Source organism: Ammospiza nelsoni, chromosome 19, assembly GCF_027579445.1.
Source record: "Ammospiza nelsoni isolate bAmmNel1 chromosome 19, bAmmNel1.pri, whole genome shotgun sequence".
Classification (NCBI taxonomy): Eukaryota; Metazoa; Chordata; class Aves; order Passeriformes; family Passerellidae; genus Ammospiza; species Ammospiza nelsoni.
Genome location: NC_080651.1, coordinates 9,687,281 through 9,705,856, shown reverse-complemented (window position 1 = coordinate 9,705,856; position 18,576 = coordinate 9,687,281). Strand labels below are relative to the sequence as shown.

At 60.3% G+C, this 18,576-nt stretch overlaps 1 protein-coding gene across 1 annotated transcript in view; it reads right to left on the bottom strand.

Annotated features, from left to right (window-relative positions):
• The window catches only part of PIK3R5 (phosphoinositide-3-kinase regulatory subunit 5), a 39,285-nt gene extending 24,648 nt beyond the window's left edge, over window positions 1-14,637 (bottom strand). The window contains exon 1 of the mRNA XM_059486108.1: window positions 14,546-14,637. The gene's annotated coding sequence lies outside the window, so the exon portion shown is untranslated. The remainder of the gene's footprint in view (window positions 1-14,545) is intronic.
• Window positions 14,638-18,576: the final 3,939 nt, after the last annotated feature.

Here is an 18,576-nt window from a genome sequence, read left to right as displayed (position 1 = left end):
TTTCACCTGCCCCCAAGGAGGGTTCCTGTCCTCCTGCAGCATCCATGAGACATCCCAAACCTGGAGCTCCGGCTGCTCCTGTGTCCCCAGAGCTCCCAGTCATTCAGTTCCACTCCCTGTGGAAACACTGGTGGCTCCCTGGGACCAGGGACACCTTTAACCCCGTGTGAGGGCAGGGGAAACACCTGGCTCAGAGTGGGGAACCCCAGCAAGCCCTGCACAGCAGGCAGAGCTCCTGCCCTGGGCAGAGACCACAGAGGGGCTGGGGTCTCCTCCTGGGGTGTTCCAGAGGTGCCTGGACACAGCCCTAGCCCTGAGCTCTGGCCCTGCTGGAGATGAGCCCCTGGATCCCTTCCAGCGTGGCCCATTCTGGGATCCAGGGCACCTTAAACCCCCTCTGAGCTGCTATAAAATCCATCACCAGAACGATCCCGTGCTTGTCTCAGCTTTTCCACCTTCTGTATTTTAACCGCAGCACTCACAGCTCAGGTCTCACCTGGGCACTGGGGACTGGCTCTGTGAGGTGCCTGGATGAGCTTTTTTTATCATTATTTTAAAATAGAAACAGCCCAGGCCGAGCCGAGGGAGGTCCGTGCCAGCCCAGAGGGGGCTCAGGGCACATCCCGACCTCCCACCTCAGCGCCGCCGGGCTGGCAGCAGCTCATTCCCCTTCTCACTCACCTCCGGGGAGACTTCGCGTTATTTCTGCGCTTTTTAACCTCCAAACACCGACTCAAAGTAGCTACAAGGTTATTTTACCGGAGCTCAGGCTGGTGGCTGCAGCCGCAGCTCCCGGCAGGGATCAAAGGGCACCGGACTGAGGGGGTCCAGTCCCAGCTCCTCGGGAATGCCCGCACTCTCCAAATTAACACGGGGGCTGTAAAGACACCGCTAATTAGCCGGCCTGGCCCCTGAGCGATTAGGGGCAGCCAATTAGCGGCAATTCGCTGTCCCGGCGCTGGACGAACACTCGCTGCTGCTCTGGAGGGCAGCTCCCACGGGGAGAAGGGCAAAGTGCCCTAGGTCCCTGCTCTGGGACACCTCCCGGTATTTGTGCTCTCCTCCCCTGCTCTGGGACACCTCCCAGTATTTGTATACTCCTCCCCTGCTCTGGGACACCTCTCCGCTGTTTGTGCTCTCCTCCCCAGAGGAGAGCTGATAAAATTTCTCTCTGTGTCCCCAAATCCCGTTCCTGGAGCCGCGGCAGCTCTGTGAGCACACTGATGCCAGCGCTGGAGCTCCTCCTGTGCCGGGCACTTCGCTCCTTGGCACAAACATCCAACACTGAAATCAGTGACCGGCCCGCGGTGTTTCGGGGGTGAGGAGCTTGGGGGCCATGCTAAGCTCGGTGTTTAAAGAGTTGTTGGGTTTGTCCCTGCCCCAGCTCCACCTGTGACTGAGCAACACCGGGAGCGTCCCCCAGGCTCCCCGGGTGTCCCAGTGCCCAGCGAGGGGGGACAAGGACCCAGCACCGTCACCTCCCAGGCTGCTCACCCCTAAAGGAACACAACACAGGCTGCTGCTGTGCAGTGCTCTCAGAGGGACCCACAGGTCCATGATCAAAGCCCAGAGTAATGTGAGACCTCTCTGTGCCTCAGTGTCCCCTCCAGCAGGAGCAGCCAAGGCTCCTGCTCAGCACAGTCCCTCAACTGCAAAGGTGAACCAGAACTTTCTTACATCCTCTCACTTTTATCCCCTACTGCAACCTTCTCAATCCCATTTATAAACCTGGCAGAGCAGGACATGCCAGAAAAGCATTTTTATAATAAAACATCCTAATTCTCCACCGAGGTTATTTCTAACCCACAAGAACCACTTGCCTTAACCAAGACATCCTGCCACGGGCACCCAGCCTCCCATCCTCAAAGTCTCTGAGCAGCAAAACAATGACACAGAGCCAGAAGTGCCCATGCAGCAGCAAATTGCAGAAATAAAGCTGCACACGAGAACACCACATGTTCTCAGCAGCACTACAAGCAGGAGAGCTGTGGATTCGACCAATGGGACCAGAACTGCCCTGGAACTGCTTTGTTTTGTTGTTTTGGGTTTTTTTTAAATCCCAAATTTCTCAGAAACAAAATACAGAACTGCCTTGTCCAGAGCCCTGCTGCTGCAGCAAGCGCTCAGCTCAGTAAATCTAATTAATGAGCCAGGAAAAGTGTCACTCGTTTGCTAACTACTGCACCCGGGGCTGCCAAACAGACAGATAAAGGATTTAGCTGGGGCCCATTCCAGCCAGAGGAGCTGGGAACCTGGCAGGGAGAGCAGGAGATTTGAGGGGGCTGAAAAGAAAAGGAGAGGAGGGGGAAAGGAAAAACATCCCTCTAGATTAGCACTTTGCAAATGCAGGCATGTAAATCAGCTTAGGTTGGCCATAATGCCACCTTTGTGAGCATCTGGGCACAGCAGTGGGCAGGGCCTGCCCTGAGTGGGGCTCAGGGCCCCAGAGAGCAGCTCCATCACAAACAGCAGCTCCATCACAGAACCAGCAGCTCCCTCAAACACCAGCAGCCCCCTCTCACAACCAGCAGCCCCCTCTCAGAACTCAGCCCTCCTCTCACCAGCTCTCAAGTTTGCACAGGAAGCCAATTAGGGGAGACCTGGGAACAAAGGAAGATTCATAACTGCAATTAAGTCTTCAAAGGGCTGGTCATAAGCGTGGCTGTTACAGATGCAGCTGGGGGAGGGAAAATCCCAACAAACTCTTAGAAACCCTTGGGGGGCTTTAGGATCCTCCCCAAGCTGGAAGAGCTGCTCACTCCCAGAACAAGGCATCACCTGGCAGAGAAGCACTCAGCCCTGAGGGGCCCAGGCAGGACCAAGAGATTTGGGGTTAAATCTGCATCAAAGGGGTCCAGCATTTGTCCCTTACTGCTGCTACTTCACCCCATCCCATCCCAGAGATCCTCGTGGCTCTGGACCCAACCCTGGATCTGCTGCTCCCCTGTGTCCCTGGCAGGAGAAAGGGCTGAGAAGAGCTGAGAGGAAAGGAAACTCACCCGAGATGCCAGGGCCACCCCTGGGGATGTGAGCAGAGCACAGAGGGGCTGCAGCAGCAGCTCTTGTGCCACTCAGAACGGCTCCACTGTGCCCGTGCCCGCTGCCAGCCCTCACTGGCACTTCCCTGTGCTGGCACCTCCTCTGCTCACACACTCCCAGCTTCCCTGCAGCCCCTCCCAGCACCTCTGAGCAGCTGGAGAACACCTGGCAGAGCTGGGGAAGGGCTGGGGCAGGAACACCTGGCTGGGGCTGGGGCAGAGCTGGGGGCTGGGGCTGCTCCCCTCACTGGGGATGCTCCTTCCCCCAGGCCCCCAGAGCCCCAGCAGCTGCAGCAGGAGCCCCAGCCCAGCCCAGGCTCAGGGAAGGGCTGCTGTGGGACCCCAGAGCCCACAGGGACAAGGTAACCCCACAGTCACCCACAGCATGTCCCAAAGTGCTGCTGCTCTCCCCCACAGGTCCAGCTCCTCCTCCTCACCCCCCTCAGAGTTGTTTCCAGGCTCAGAATCTGCGGTGTGACCTTGGAAAGTCCTTTGTGGCTCTGGAAATGCTCTGGCTCTGGGTGGTTTTGCATAAGCTCCTTTCCCTGGGATGTTTTGCCCTAGTGCTGAGCATGTAGGGCTGGGTAACCAAATGAGGTCAAAGAAAATTCCAGCCAAAAGCCCGGCAGCCTCGGGGAGCAGCCAAGAGCATCCCCAGGAGCACAGGCTGAGGGCTCTGCCTCCCCAGCAGCACCAGAGAATCATCCCAAGGTAGGAATATCCCTGTGGAAACCAGTAGCACTGCACGAGATCCAAAACAACCCACGGGGGAGCAGGGACATGGGATGGTGCCTCCCAGGGGTGGAAAAACAGGAGAAGGGAACTCCTCAGAGCCCTCAAAGCCTGCAGCCCCCCATGCTGGGGTCTCCTGCCATTACAACACTTCCTAGCTGAGCAGGAAGCCCCGGGCCAGGAGCTGAATCCCAAATCCATCCCCAACCAAATCCCAAATCCATCCCCAACCAAATCCCAAATCCATCCCCACCCAGATCCCCCTCCCCAGCCATGGCTGGACAGTTTCCAAGGGCAACCCACACTTCTGCAATTTCAGAGATCTTCTTACCCCACCTTCCGTGTGCTGCCCCAAAAGGAGAAGTGCTCGGGGCCAGGGGGAAGTTGTGGCGCCCTTTCCTATCCTGGAGAGGATTTCAGGCTCCTGCCACATCCGAGGGGCAGCTCTGGCCACGCTGCAGGGCTGGCACTGCACAGGGCCCCGCTCTGGGGCGAGCAGTTCCAGGAACATCAACAGCCCAGAGCAAGAAAACCCAGAAATAAAGCCCAGACACAAATGGTGGGGCAGAAATGACCAGGCTGCCCCTGAAATAAAGCCCAGACACAAATGGTGTGGGCAAAACCGACCAGGCTGCCCCTGAAATAAAGCCCGGACACAAATGATGGTGCAGAAATGACCAGGCTGCCCCTGAAATAAAGCCCAGACACAAATGATGGTGCAGAAATAACCAGGCTGCCCCTGGCACTCACCAGATACCCCAGCAGGGCACGTGGGCACGGAGGGCTGGGCACAGAGGGGCAGGAGAGCAGCTCCAGGGCCAAGCCAGGATTTGGGCTCCCCTAAGAGATGGCACAGGTGGGCAAACTGGGCAGTTCTGGGCCTTCCCCTCTGGTTTGAGGGGTCAGTTCCCCCCAGGCAGCAGCAGCAGAGCCAAGAGAGCCCCCTCTCCCTCCCTGTGTGTGCCCACCTGGGCTGAAAGAGCAGCTCCATCCTCAGCAGCTGCTGCCAGATCCAAGGAAAGGCTCTTCCCACCATCATCCCCAGAGCCTGCTCCCTTTGTTCAGCACGGGGCTCTGCTCTCCACTCAGAGCAGACTCAGCCATCACTCCTGCCCTGCTCTCCACTCTGGAGCAGTTTCAGCCATCACTCCTGTCCTGCTCTCCACTCTGGAGGGGACTCAGCCATCACTCCTGTCCTGCTCTCCACTCAGAGCAGACTCAGCCATCACTCCTGTCCTGCTCTCCACTCTGGAGCAGTTTCAGCCATCACTCCTGCCCTGCTCTCCAGTCTGGAGCAGTTTCAGCCATCACTCCTGTCCCTGCCGCCACCAAACCTGGATTTCTGCCGTCACGATGGAAATTCCATCACCGTGTGGAGGGAAAGGCCTCCTGCATCCCTTCCCCAGGGGGTCAGGTCCCGTTAGCAGGTTTCTCCAGCACACCCAGAAGTGGCTCAGGCCCCATTCACTCTTTACAAGTTCCTTCTGGAACTATTCACAAGTTCCTTCCGTAGCTCATCCCCAGAGAGGCACCCGAGGTGATTTCAGAGGGACTGAAATTACAGAACATTAATTAGCAGGGAGAGCATCCCAGCAGCCACAGGGTCAGAACACAACACCCAGAATTCACACCTCGTTAGGAGTTACTGGGGGAGCAGCACACAAGATCTGCCACTGCAAGGGCTCCCATCCCCCTGAACAAGGGGGAAAATCAATTTTCCCAGACTGACCAGGTCCTCGGGGCTTGCAGAGGAGGGCATTCAGCAGGAAAACCCAGTTCCCCTCAAAAACTCCCCAGAGCACAGCTGCTCAGAGGGAGAAACTGCTGGGGGATTAAAGTCCTCACTCAGCGCCAGCTAAAGAAGGGAACTGCCACTGCTGCCCTACAGAATTTGGATCTCCACAGGGATGCAGCTGAATGAGGCTGGCCAGAGCTGGCTGGGGCTGCCCAGGTGCTCCCTGAGAGTTTATTCATGGTTTGGGTTGGCAGGGACCCTCTCCAGCTGAAATCCTTGTGAACTTCTGCCCAGCCAACACTGCTGGTGTCCTGTTCCTTACAGCACCAGAAACTCCAGGGTTATCATCCTGAACCCCAAAAACGATGGAGTCCAACAAAGAGGGAAACCAATAAACCATGCAGTGACTTTGGAGCACCCCATCATCTCTGTGCTCTGCTGTGGAGCCCCGTGGGGACTCTGGGTCTGTCCAGGAACAGGAGCCATTGCCTCCAACAGCCAGCCTGGATGGGGATGGAGAGGCCACCCAGAACATCACCAGCCCCAGCCTGGATGGGGATGGAGAGGCCACCCAGAACATCACCAGCCCATCCCCACCCCTGCCCCCAAACTGGCCTCTGGGAGTTTGGCAGAACTCAGCCAGCTCTGTTCTCCTCCTCAAAAACCCCAAGGCCAACAGAAATGACACAGATCTGATGTGAGTAAGAGCTGCCCAGTTTTATAGCTCGGTTTTCAGAGAGGAAATGCTCTTGTTCCTGGCAGCAATTCTGAAAACCCCTGGCCACATGATGCAAGAGTTAATTTTAGCCTCTACCAGTCACTGTCAGCTCAGGGGAGGCTGAAGTTCCACCCCACATCACCGGCAGTTCTGCTCCAGGTGAGATCTCAGGAGCGAGCCTGGGGACAGCCTGGAGTGGGCACAGCCTGACAGGAGCTGGGGGTCCCCAGCAGGGCGGGATGGGAGCCCCAGGGCTCCTCTCCAGGGCAGGTGGGAGCTCAGCACAGGAGTTCTTGTGTGTCACAGGGGAAAGATAGAAAATCCAGCAAGTGAATCATTCAGAGAGGGAAAAAGGTGTTGCCCAAAGTGCAACAGCAGCACCAGCCTGAGCTGTTTGTGCTGAGGAGGAGCTGAAGGACTCGGCAGAGGCCAGTGACCCCTCCCAGCACTCCAGTGACAGGCACAAGGGCAATCCTTGCTGGGGGGGAATCTGTGCCCACTCATGGGGCAGAGCTGGTGAAACCCTGTGTGTGTCCAGGCTCATCAGGAGACCCCTCAAAAGCCTGTGGGACACCTGGGGTCCATGGCCACACAGAGCAGGCACTGAGCTCCTCCCATGAGCCCCTGCAAGTGCCCCAAGGAAGGATCTGGATCAGGAGGGTCCCAGCACAGCTCCATGTCCCACATCCCCACAGCAGCTGCCCCACACAGGGCCCTTCTCTGGCCATCCCTGGGAAAATCCCTTCTCACTGTGCAAGGTCACGTGTGGGTGGCACTGTCACCTCCAGAGCACAGGGAAACACCAGAGCCGCCACACCAGGAGAGCTGCTCCTCACCATCTTGCATTCCCCTGAGCCTGCCCTGCTTCTCCAAACCCTTCCCAGGGTTCCTGTCCCATCCTGTGCTCCCTGAGCCTGCCCTGCCCCTCCAAACCCTCCCCAGGGTTCCTGTCCCCACAAATGTCCTGTGGCTCCTCACTCTGCCCCCCCTGGGTCACAGGACGGGGCAGGGTTGGGTCTGGTGGGTTTTTTCTATAGAATAAACATCTCCCAGCCTGGATGGGGTAGGGACAATCCCAGGGACAGGGTTGGGTCTGGTGGGTTTTCCTATAGAATAAACATCTCCCAGCCTGGATGGGGTAGGGACCCCCCCAGGTGGCACAGGGGTCCCTCCCAGAGGGGACCCCAATCCCTGCCCCACTGCCTGCCCCTGGCAGCTCCCTCCTGTGCAGGAGCTGATCCCAAACCCTCCTGGCTGTTTGGAAAAACAAGTTTACACGTGAGCTTTCAATTGGCGCTGGCTCTGCTGAACTCCTCCAGCTGTGACACAAAGTAAGGGAGAGACAAACCTACAAACACGCAGCGTGACCATTTCTTAGGGCTTTTTGTGAGCTCTAATGCCAAACTCACTAAACAGATTAACTTCCAGCATAAACAAGCAAGTAAATCTTTCCCCCAAGGCCCTGTGTATCCAAAGGAAGCTTTAGAAGCTGCTTCCTGCCATTGTGGAGGCCCTGCTGGGAACCCAGGAGCCTTTTCAGTCCCTGGCTTGGTTGCCCAAACCCTGCGGATTGCCCCCAGCACCGCTGGCTGCAGCACCGCCAGGACAGACGGTGGCAGGGATGTTTCTGTGCCCACTGCCCTCGTGCCAGGGCTAAGAGAGGTTGGATGTCACATGGTGGCAGGGACATTTCTGTCCCCATTGCCCTCAGGCAGGGGCAGGCAGGGCTGGAAGTTACAGATGATGGCAGGGACGTCGTCCCCATCACCCTTGGGCCAGGGGGGCTGGATGTCACAGATCTTGGCACGGAGGTTTTGTGCCCATCACTCTCAGGACAGAGGCAGGCAGGGCTGAAGTCACAGACCTGCCAGGCGGGTGTGAGCCCCACCTGGGAGGGCACAGCCACAGCTCCCCTGTGCCAGCAAGGGCAAGGAAGGAAGGAAGGAGATCTCCAAAGGGGGGACAGCCCAAGGACACGGGCACCCATCCAGCAGCGGCCAAAGCCAGCAGGCTTCACCCCCTGAGCACCCTCACACAGCCAGGGCAGCATCCACCCCTCCTTGGGAGGGAGAGCAATAAACCCAGAGCCTGAGACGTTTCCAAAGCCACGTTCACCCTGGGAGGCTGCAGGCTCAGCCCTGGAGGCCGTTCCTGTGTCCCAGAGCTGCAGGGGACAGCACACAAAGGGAAGGTGCTGGCACTGGGGACATTGGGGCAGCCCCACCACAGTGACCCAGCTCCAAGCCAAAAATCCATGGAGAGCACAAGGCAAGAGGTGCCCCCTTCTCCACACAAAGAACCCGTCCATAACTCTCTGTCCCCTCTCCCCAGCTCAGGGACTGATCTGGAGGTGACACCACTGCCACAGGTGACACCAAGAGCAGCCCAGCCTTGAAGAGCCTCCAGCCAGGCTGGCACAGCCCTGACCTCAGAGCAAGCTCCCAAATCCCCCAGGCACCCACCACAGGAGCAGGGAGCTCAGCACAGGAACTTCCAGCCCCAGATCCTCCCAGGACAGGCTGGAGCTTCCTGGCCCAGGGGCTTTTCTCCAAAAGGGGCAGAAAAAGGGCACCTTCATCCCAGCCCTGCTGCTGGGGGATGAGCAGGCCCTCATCCCAGCCCTGCTCCATCCCAGCCCTGCTCCATCCCTCCTGGGAGCAGCCCCTTCATCCCAGCCCTGCTCCTGGAGCTGAGCTGAGCTGACACTGACTGTGGACACCCCATCTCCAAAGGCTGCTCCTTAATCCTAAAGCACCACCCTCATGGTGATCCCTGCTTGGAGCAGGTGGGATGGGGTTAACTCTCACCAGGAGCAGGTGGGACCATGTTTAATGCTCACCTGGAGCAGGTGGGACCATGTTTAATGCTCACCTGGAGCAGGTGGGACCGTGTTTAATGCTCACCTGGAGCAGGTCCAACCGTGTTTAATGTTCACCTGGGGCAGGTGGGATGGGGTTTAACCCTCACCTGGGGCAGGTGGGATGGGGTTGACTCTCACCTGGAGCAGGTGGAATCTTGTTTAACCCTCAATATCCTCCATCACTTCTAAACGAGCACCGGGATCTGGCAGCTCAGGACCAGGGAGTTCCCAGGCTTTGGGCCATAAAAGTGGAGTTTGGGTTTGCAGCCATTCCTCCACACCCTGGAATTCCCTAAGGGAACAGCCCCTGGCATGGAGACCAGACCAGCCTGGGGACAATTCCCAGTTAATGAGCAGCCCTCGGGGAACACTGACCTTGATGGCTTTGATTGCAACCCAGCTAATTGATCCAGGGAGGCCTCAGGCAGGAAGGATCCCCACAGCTGCATGAGGAGCAGCAGGGATCTCCCCCAGCTGCATGAGGAGCAGCAGGGATCTCTCCCACAGCTGGATGAGCATGAGCAGGGATCTCCCACAGCTGGAGGAGGAGCAGCAGGGATCTCTCCCGGCCTGGAATTCTCTCTTTCCCGCCACAAAGCCCCCACACCTGAGAGATGCTGTGAGTCCCCCGGGCAGCTGCATGCCGTGTGTACCCATTTAGGAGCTCTATCAACACAAAGACACCGAGAATGAAGAAACATTGGCGGGGTTTCACATGCACAGACTGCCAGAAACAATGAGAAAAGGGAAATGCCACCTGAAAGGATGGGAGCTTGTTTGCCGAGAAGCCTCCGGGCTGAGGGTTTAAATAGACACAGAGCACGGGGGAAGCAGCTGAAAGGGGAAGCGTTTCATCCTAATTTGAGACAACAAAGAATAGGCCTTTGTGGAAGGGATGAAAACACTTCTGCAGGCCCGGAGCAAGGCGCCTTTCCCAAAGTGTGCAGCAGCAGCAGCCGTGCCCCATCTGCACAGCCCCGCCCGGAACGGGCAAACACGGCAGGGAAAGCACCCGGAGCGGCCACACAAACCCTGCAGAGAGCTCACAGCCGCGGCAAATCCCTCCCCCGGCAGCGCTGGGGCAGTCACAGGATCGGGCTGAGCCGAGCCCTTCCTGCTCAGACACAGCAGCTGCCAGCGGCGTGACCGGGACCGGGACCGTGTCCTCTGTCCCCTGGCACCCTCACATGGGCTGGTCCTGCCAGCTCTGCTCATTCTGCTTCAACCCACCCCAAAAACAGAGTGCCCGTGTCCTCTGTGCTGGCACCCCTCACACGGGCTGCTCCTGCCAGCTCTGCTCACTTCTGCTTCAGCCACCCCAAAAACAGCTCCTGCAGCGTTTTGGGGGCACCCAAGCTGCTCCCAGCCCAAGCACTGCGGGGATTTTGAGCAATGAAACAGGGCATTCGAGGGGGAGCCAAGGCCCAGCCCTACCTCTGGTACAAATACAGAGAGAGCCCCTGCGGCACCCAGTCCTTGACAGTTGTCACCGAGAATTGTCACCGATCACTGTCCCAGCGCCACGGCAGTGCCTCGCAGCCAGGGAGCGCTCTCCTATCCCCTCCTCGCCCTGCCAGCGGCTCCCATCTGCCGGGCAGAGCCACCTGCGGCCCTTCCCCAGATGGCACAGGTGGGGAGGCAGCCCCGGGCACCCCGAGGGCTCCAGCCCCGTTCCGGGAAGGAGCAGCCCAGCTGGGAGCGCTCAGCCACAGCTGCCCGGGCAGGTCCGGCCTCCAGGCTCGGCTTTACCAATGCAGAGACTGAGTCTGGGTGAGCTCTCAGGCGCTGCAGGTTCAACGCAGCTGAAGTGAAACCAGCCCAGCCCAGCCGCGGGCTGCAAACCCTGCCAGGCTCCCAGAGCATCGCTGTGCTGCGGCATCCAGCTCCGGGCTCCAAACCCTGCCAGGCTCCCAGAGCATCGCTGTGCTGCGGCATCCCGGCCCCAGCTCCCATCCAGCCGCACATCCCGGCCCCAGCTCCCATCCAGCCGCACATCCCGGCCCCAGCTCCCATCCAGCCGCACATCCCGGCCCCAGCTCCCATCCAGCCGCACATCCCTGCTGGCCCTTCCCGCTGTGCCAGCCGCCGGGAGCCCAGCAGCCATAAGCTGAAGCTACTTTATTTTTCTTTTTTCTTTCCCTTTTTTTTTTTTTTTTCCCCAGTGGCAGAGCTTGAAATCAGAGATGAACAAGCCTGAAGGAGCTCCCGCCTGGCCTCTCATGTATTCCAGATGCACATGCTCCAATCGCCGCTTGCCAAACAGGATACGAGGCGCAAGGAAATAAAGCATTTTATCTTCAAGCTTTTCCAAGAGGGTATTAGAAACAATGGGGAGGAAATACAAAATTAACACTAGAGAAGAGCAATTGGCAGTGCCCTCGCGAGGCTGTTCTTCATCACAAGGCTGCCTATTCAGCGGCTTTCATTAGGAAAATCACATCGCAGAGCCATTCCCAACAGTGTCCCTATTTCCTAATTAGGCTTCGCCAAAGAGCTGCATCTCTCAGTTCCCGCCCGGCGCACAATCACAACAATTACCATTTCATTGCACCCGGCCGCCGAAAACACCGCAATTAAAGCATCTGAGGAGTCACACGGGCGCGTCAGCAGCGAGACAAGTTCTCACGTCGTGCTAATTGGCGGCCAAAGAGGGATCAGAAGGACGGGAACGGTGGGGTTCGGTCCCCGTGCTGGGAAAGGCGCTCGGGAGCTGCGGCCGCTCCCCCCGGGAGCCGCGGACGAGGCTCGGTGCCAGCTGGGAGCGCTGGGGACGGCTCCTGTCCCCCTCCGGGCTGCGGCACCGGGAGAGGCTGTCCGGACCCCCGGGAATGTCCTTGGGTCACAGCCCGTCACCAAAGGGCCCTGACCCAGCCCCGGGTGATGCAGCCCTGGCTGGGGTGCAGGTGTCACCTGGAGCCGCCGGTGATGGCTTTGGGTGGGTGGGACCCATCCTCACACCGGACAGGAGGGACGGGACAGGGACGGGGAGTCCTGAGCCTCGGAGGGAAGGGGTGCAAAGGAGAGAGGAGGGAAAGAGCTGCAGGGCCTGGATTGCACCCACAGCTCCCATTTCCTCCAGGCAGCGACATTTCCAGCCCGAAAGCAGCAAAGCGCAGAGCTGCAATGTGGGCAGCAGGGCGATGCCCAGGGAGCTGGGGGGCAGTTTCCGTATAAACCTCATCCTCCCTCCCCATCCCCTCACCTGGAAGCTCAAACCGCTGCTGGGAGCAGAGCTCGGACACAAAAGGAGCCTCTCGCTGCTCACAAGAACACGGGACACTCACCTGAGTGACACCCTCAGGCACAGTTCTCCCCTTGCAGAATAAAAATGCAAAACTGGGCAGCCCCACTGCTCAGCGGGCACCCAAGAAAGAGAAGTGGAAACTGCTCCAGGGTGAGCAGCAGCATGGCAGGGTCCCCACGCCGAGCCGGGCTGTCCCTGGTGCCCAGCAGAGGCAGAGCAGTGACGCTGGCAGCCCTCAGCCCCGGGGCTGCTGCAGCACGGGCAGCTCGCCCTGCCAGAGCAGCTCATCCCGCTGGAGCAACCGCTGCTCCTCTGTGCCAGCACTTCCCACTGCTCTCAGTTCTTCTTTCTCAGTGCTAAACCCACATCTTCATTTCCACATTCAGCAAGAGGGCACTCGGGGCCACTCCTGGTTGGTTTCTGTCCCAGCTGGATGCCCTGATCTCCCTGGAGGAGGGAGAAGCCAGCGGCACCATCCCACAGCCCGAGGTGTGGGGCTGCCCCTCACCCAGCCGAGGCACAGCAAACTGCACTTTCTCCCTCTGAAGGGGCACGGCCAGCATATCTCCTGCCCTTTCCTCTGCCCCGAGCGGCTGCAGAGCTGCGGGAGCAGGACAGGGGTGCCCACACAGGGCCGGGAAAGGCAGAGCACTGATCTCACATCCCAGTCCCTGCCACAGCACACCTGGAAAACTGCAGAGCACCGTCAGCATCACCTGAGCCCTCCAGCCTCACACAGTCACCGTGACTGAGGGACAGAACCACTGCCACCACCACAGCCAGGCTCTGCCTCTTTATCTTCTCACCTTTCTATGTTTGAGCTCTAATCTGAGCAGCGCCCAGAGCTCCAAACCGCTTTGCAACCACGTTTAAGAAACACTTCACGATTCCATCCGTGCGTGTGCTTTGAACAAGAGAAAAACCCAAATACCAAACCAAGAAACCTTTCTGAGAGCAGGAAATCAAAACCTTGACATCCTGCATAATCCCTGGAGTTTGCAGCGGACCGAGATTTAGAAAACTGACCTGAATGGGAGAACAGAGCAAATTGCAGCTGTGCAGCAGCAGGGCAGCAGCAGGAGCAGCCCCAGCCCGCAGCTGCCTGAGCAGTTTCGCTGCCCCGGGAGCAGCACGGCCCGAAACCAGCCCTGAGCACAGCACACGGTGCTGGGGACAGCAGCCAGCTTGTCACAAACATCAAAACAAAGCGCTGAAAGCTCTTTTCTCCCGCTTTCGTTAGTGATTTGAATCAGCGGAGCCTTTTTCTCCCTCAGGGCTCACACCTCCCAAGCAGCTCTGAGGGAGCTGGGCCGGGCACTGCCCGGGTGGCACTGGGAGGCCACAGGAGCAGCACCTGATGGGAGGGAGATGCTCTGGGCAGGCACAGCGAGCAGCACGGGCTGCTTGAGAGGCAGCGCGGGCACGGCCCGGGGCTGGCGCGTCTCCAGCCCCCGGTGCTGGAGGGTGACGCTGCTGAGCTGCTCACATCCCAAACCATATCCTGTTGCCAAAGCAGCGCCTTCCCGGGGCTGCTCCTCAGCCCCCCGGGCAGCCCAGACCCGGCTGAGGGAGCGGCCGGTGACCTTTGGGTCCCTGCAGGGAGGGCTCCTGTGCAGTGCCCGGGTGAGTCACCGCCTGCAGCCCTGCCAAAGCCCCGGAGGGGAGCGGAGAGCCCCCGGCATTTCCCGGGGACCCCGCCGCGGCACGGGGCTCCCCTGGGGCGGGCAGGGCCCCACACCTGGCCCCGAGCGGCAGCTCCGTGGGGCCACGCGGAGGAAAACAAACACAGAGTCCCGAAATGAGTCACAGCAGCCGGGCCGTCCCCGCCCGGGCTGACACCGGCTCCTCCTGGCCAGGCACGGTCTGCAGGGGCACCCTCCAAGGTGCCGGAGAAACCCCAGCCCTGGCAGTGACACCCCGCTGACGGGTTTGAGAAGTGCCCCCAGTTACACACGAGCCCCGCACACCGCCGCTTTCTGTCCCGCTCCTGTCCCCCCATTTACAGCGAGCCCCCGCCAGCGGCACTGCCCTCTCCGGGCACGGTCGTGCCCAGCGCACCAAGCCCCAACCCGCGGCTTCCACGGACACCCGGGAACACAAGAGAGCCCTTCCTCCACGTACACGGGGTGCACGGAGCCCCCCGCCCCGGTCACAGCGACACCCCGGGCTCGGTGCGTGCACGGTCCCCCCGCCCCGGTTCTCCCCCCGGCTCTCTCACCTGCGGGGCGGCTGCCGCCGGGGCTCCGTGCCCATCCTCGCCGGCCCCGCCGCGCTCTCGCCGGGCTCCGCTCCGCGCCGGGCGGCACCGGCGGCACCGGGGCGGGCGGGGCTGGCGGCGGGTCCGCCCCGTACATGTGCGCGCCCGCCCCGCCCCGGCCGTGCCCCGGCACCTGCCCCCCGCCCCCCGCTTCCTCCGCCCGCCCAGCCCTCCGTGCTTCCCTCCATCCATCCATCCATCCATCCATCCATCCATCCATCCATCCATCCATCCATCCATCCATCCATCCATCCATCCATCCATCCATCCATCCATCATCCATCCAACCATCCATTCATCCATCCATCCATCCATCCAGCCAGCCAGCCAGCCAGCCAGCCAGCCAGCCACCCCTCTGCTCCTGCCCCCCTGCCTGCACCCTGCCCTTCACCCAGCCAGTCATCCATGGATACCCTCTTCCATCCATGGATCCCCTCGTCCATCCATCCATGGACCCATCTATTGTGGTACCATCACCCCTTTCCCTTCCACCCTTCACTCTTCCCTTCATCCACCCCTCCTTCTGTCCCTTGCTCCTGCCATTCTGCCCCTCATCCCTCCGTGCATCCATCCACCATCCAGCTATCCATCCATCCGTCCTTCCTTCCATCAATCTCTCCCTCGTTCCATCCATCCATCCATCCATCCATCCATCCATCCATCCATCCATCCATCCATCCATCCCTCCATTTCTCCCTCCCTCTCTCCATTCCTCCATCCTGTGTGTGCTGTTTTCCTTCCCTCCCCACACTGCCCCGTGTCACCTTTGCAAGACAAGCCCCCAGCCCCTCTGTGCCAGCACCAAGCCCGGGCTGGTGACACCAGGCTGGGACGTGCTCCTCTGGTGGCACCTGGGAATGGCCTTTTCCTGTTGCCCTGGAGGCTGCTCCTGAGCAAAGGCTGGTCCCAGCCTGGTTTCTGCTCCATACCTGTCCCCATCCCCTATCCCCTGTCCCCGGTGCTCGGGGCTGGGTCCCCCCCAGCCGGCGCTCGGGCAGGAACCCGGGCAGGTTCCTCTGCGGATTTCGGTTTGTCGTAGAGAGTGACCGCTGCGTCTGCCGCTCCGAGAGTCGAAACCCGCTCGGGGGCCAAAATAGCTGTGGGTTCAGCAGTGAAATTCCAGTGAATTTTAAAAAAAGTAAGCGCAGTCAGAGCCGAAATCCCCTTTCGTCGGTGGCCCACGGAGACAAACGCCGCTGTGCAGAGCACACACACGCAGTGCCTGCGTCACCTGCGCCAGGTGAAACCCCAGGGAGGGACATGGGCCCGGCCTCCACCAACTGAGCAGCCACCAGCAGTTCAGAAGAAATCCTGGGGCAGCAAAAATAGCGGGACAGGGAAGATCAGGTGGTGATGTCACGATGTCACGGTGCCACCTGCCCCAGGGCGCTGAGCTGGGAAACAGCCAAGGGCTCCGGCAGAGCTCTGTGTCCCAGCTCCTCCTGGCCACAGCTCTTCACTGCGTGCCAGCCTGGGATGCCACTCTGACCTTTCCCACCCCTCCTGCCCATTCCCACCTCCTCGTTTCAGAGCCAGCTGCTCAGGCTGAGAACTGAACTCCTCCCTGAACTGAGGAGCTGGGAGGTGTCTGAAGGGCCAAAGCTGCAGAGGCCAAACTGCTCTGGCAGCTGGGGCCGCAGCGTGTCCCCTCCTGTCCCTGCCCTCCCCACCTGAGGCCCGGGCAGCTCCTTGTTTTGCTCCTGGGGGCCCGGGGCAGCTGAGGAAGTTACCAAACATGGCCTGGGGGGGCTTGTGGCGGCGGAAGGAAGCGGAGGAGGGCAGGGAGGGGCCGTGCCAGGGCTGCAGCAGTGACAAACAGCGCGTGGGGCCACCAGGCTGCCACAGCCAGCTCGGGGAAAGGGCTCTGGAGCAGGGCCACCTCCAGGAGATGTCAGCATCAGCATGTTCCCGGGAGCTCCTGGAGCAGGGAGCTGTGTTCCTCATTATTGCTGGCTGCTCTGAGCTCAGGGGAACCTGGGGGTGCTGGTGCCACAGCAGGCAGCAGGAAGTGATCCCAGGTGGCTTTTGGGGTCACACAGAGAGCAGGAATGGTATCCCCAGCGGTCACCCCCAGGAGCAGGGGTAGCACTGAGTGTGGCAGTGGTGACACCAGCAATGATGAAGCTGTTGGAGCTCCAGCCAGAGCAGGCCATGGAGCACCAGCAGCTCTGGCACATCCCAGCTCAGCCCCTGCCCTTGGAGCTGCCACCCAGCCCTCTCCTCCTGCAGGAGGAGGAAGCTGAGACTGTGCTCTGATGAGCTCATTTAGACTCCTGAGTTCTCTCTAAACACCCCAAAGACAAAGAATGGGTTTGGTTGGAAAGGACCTGAAAGGTTCTCTTGTCCCAAACCACTGGCAGGTGAAGGGACACCTTGAACTCAACCAGGTGCTCCAAGTCCCATCCAGCCTGGCCTTGGGCACTGAAGTTCACCTTGCACTGAATTCAGTTCATCACAGCCTCGTTCCAATTCCTCTCTGCCCCACACCCAGACACACTCCCTGAAATAGCACCTCCACCCCAGCCCCACCCTGGGAATGGAGCATTTCAGCCCCCCAAAAATGCCAGCACATCTCCCCGGGGTGCCGCTGCTGGTGCCCAGAGCAGGGATTTCCAGCAGTTTGGGGATGCTGAGCTGTCCTTCCACAGCCCCGGGGTGCTGCTGGGGCTGCGCAGGCTCCGGGTGAGCCCGCTGCTCCCCTGGCCCTGAGCTCCACAGGAATGGGATCCCAGCCCTGCAGGGCCGCTCTCAGCCTCCTCCTCCTCCTCCTGTCCTCGGAGGGAAGGGGAAGCAGCGTCACTGAAAAGGGAACCTTCTTGCTCTGGTTTTCCCCACAACTTGTGTTTTTCATTTCTCAGAGCACGCTCAGAGGATCCTGACAGGTTCTTCCGCAGCCCTTGAGAAATGAAACTGGGGCAGAGCCCTCGCTGTGGGCAGAGCTGACCCCAGACCTTCCCCTTCCACCTGCCGTGGAGGAGGAGACGGCGGAACTTTGCATGACCCAGTCTGCTGAGGTGTGGAGGGTTTTGTGGCCGGTTCTGGGCTGGGAGGGCTCCGGAGCTGTCCCAGTTTGGGCAGATGAGTCTGATCTGACCTGATCTGCCCTGGGGCTGCCGGCGCTCCCAGCTCTGCGCTCAGCCCCGGCTCCGGGGACACTCAGCCGAGGCTGGAGCGCTCGGCTCGCCGCTCAGCACGGCGTTCCTGCCCGGATCCGTGTCAGGCGGAGCGCCGGCAGCCCCGGCAGGGGCAGAGCGCTGGGAACAGCCGGGCCGGGAGCGGCTTTCCCGCGGGCTGAGGTTTCCACCCCGTGTCCTGCCGGAGAACTGCACCGATGGAGCGGGCTCAGCATCCCCCGGCGGCAGCTCAGCCGGACACTGAACCCCTGGAAAACCCTCGCCAGGAGTGCTCTGCCTCTGGCAGCCCCCCGGGTCAGCCCAGGGGAGCAGGGACGATGTGAGCGCTGAAATCCCGTGGGTGCCGTGCTGTCTGTGGCTGTGGTGACCCTCAGCCCTCTGATTCGGACACCTCAAAGCCTCCATAACCAGCAGCACCTTCACTTCCCAAAGCAGCACAGCTCCTGTGAGCTCCTCAGCAATCCAGCCGGGCTCTGGGAGCTCGCTCTGGGCAGTGCCAGCTCAGCCGTGCCCACGGGAGCTCGCTCTGTGCACTGCCAGCTCAGCTGTGCCCACAGGAGCTCAGTCTGGGCACTGCCAGCTCAGCTGTGCCCATAGGAGCTGATTCTGGGCACTGCCAGCTCAGCTGTGCCCACGGGAGCTCAGTCTGGGCACTGCCAGCTCAGCTGTGCCCACACCAGGACTCGCTGCAGCTCCTGATGGCACTGAATAAATCTGGGCAAAAAATGAATAAATCTGGGCAGTGCCTGGAGCTGGCTGCACGCTGGGCCTGTGCTGGGCTCCCCCAGGCCTGGGGACAGCTGGAAATGTCCCCAGACAGCCCCACACACCCAGAGGTGGAGCTGGCAGCGTTCAGGG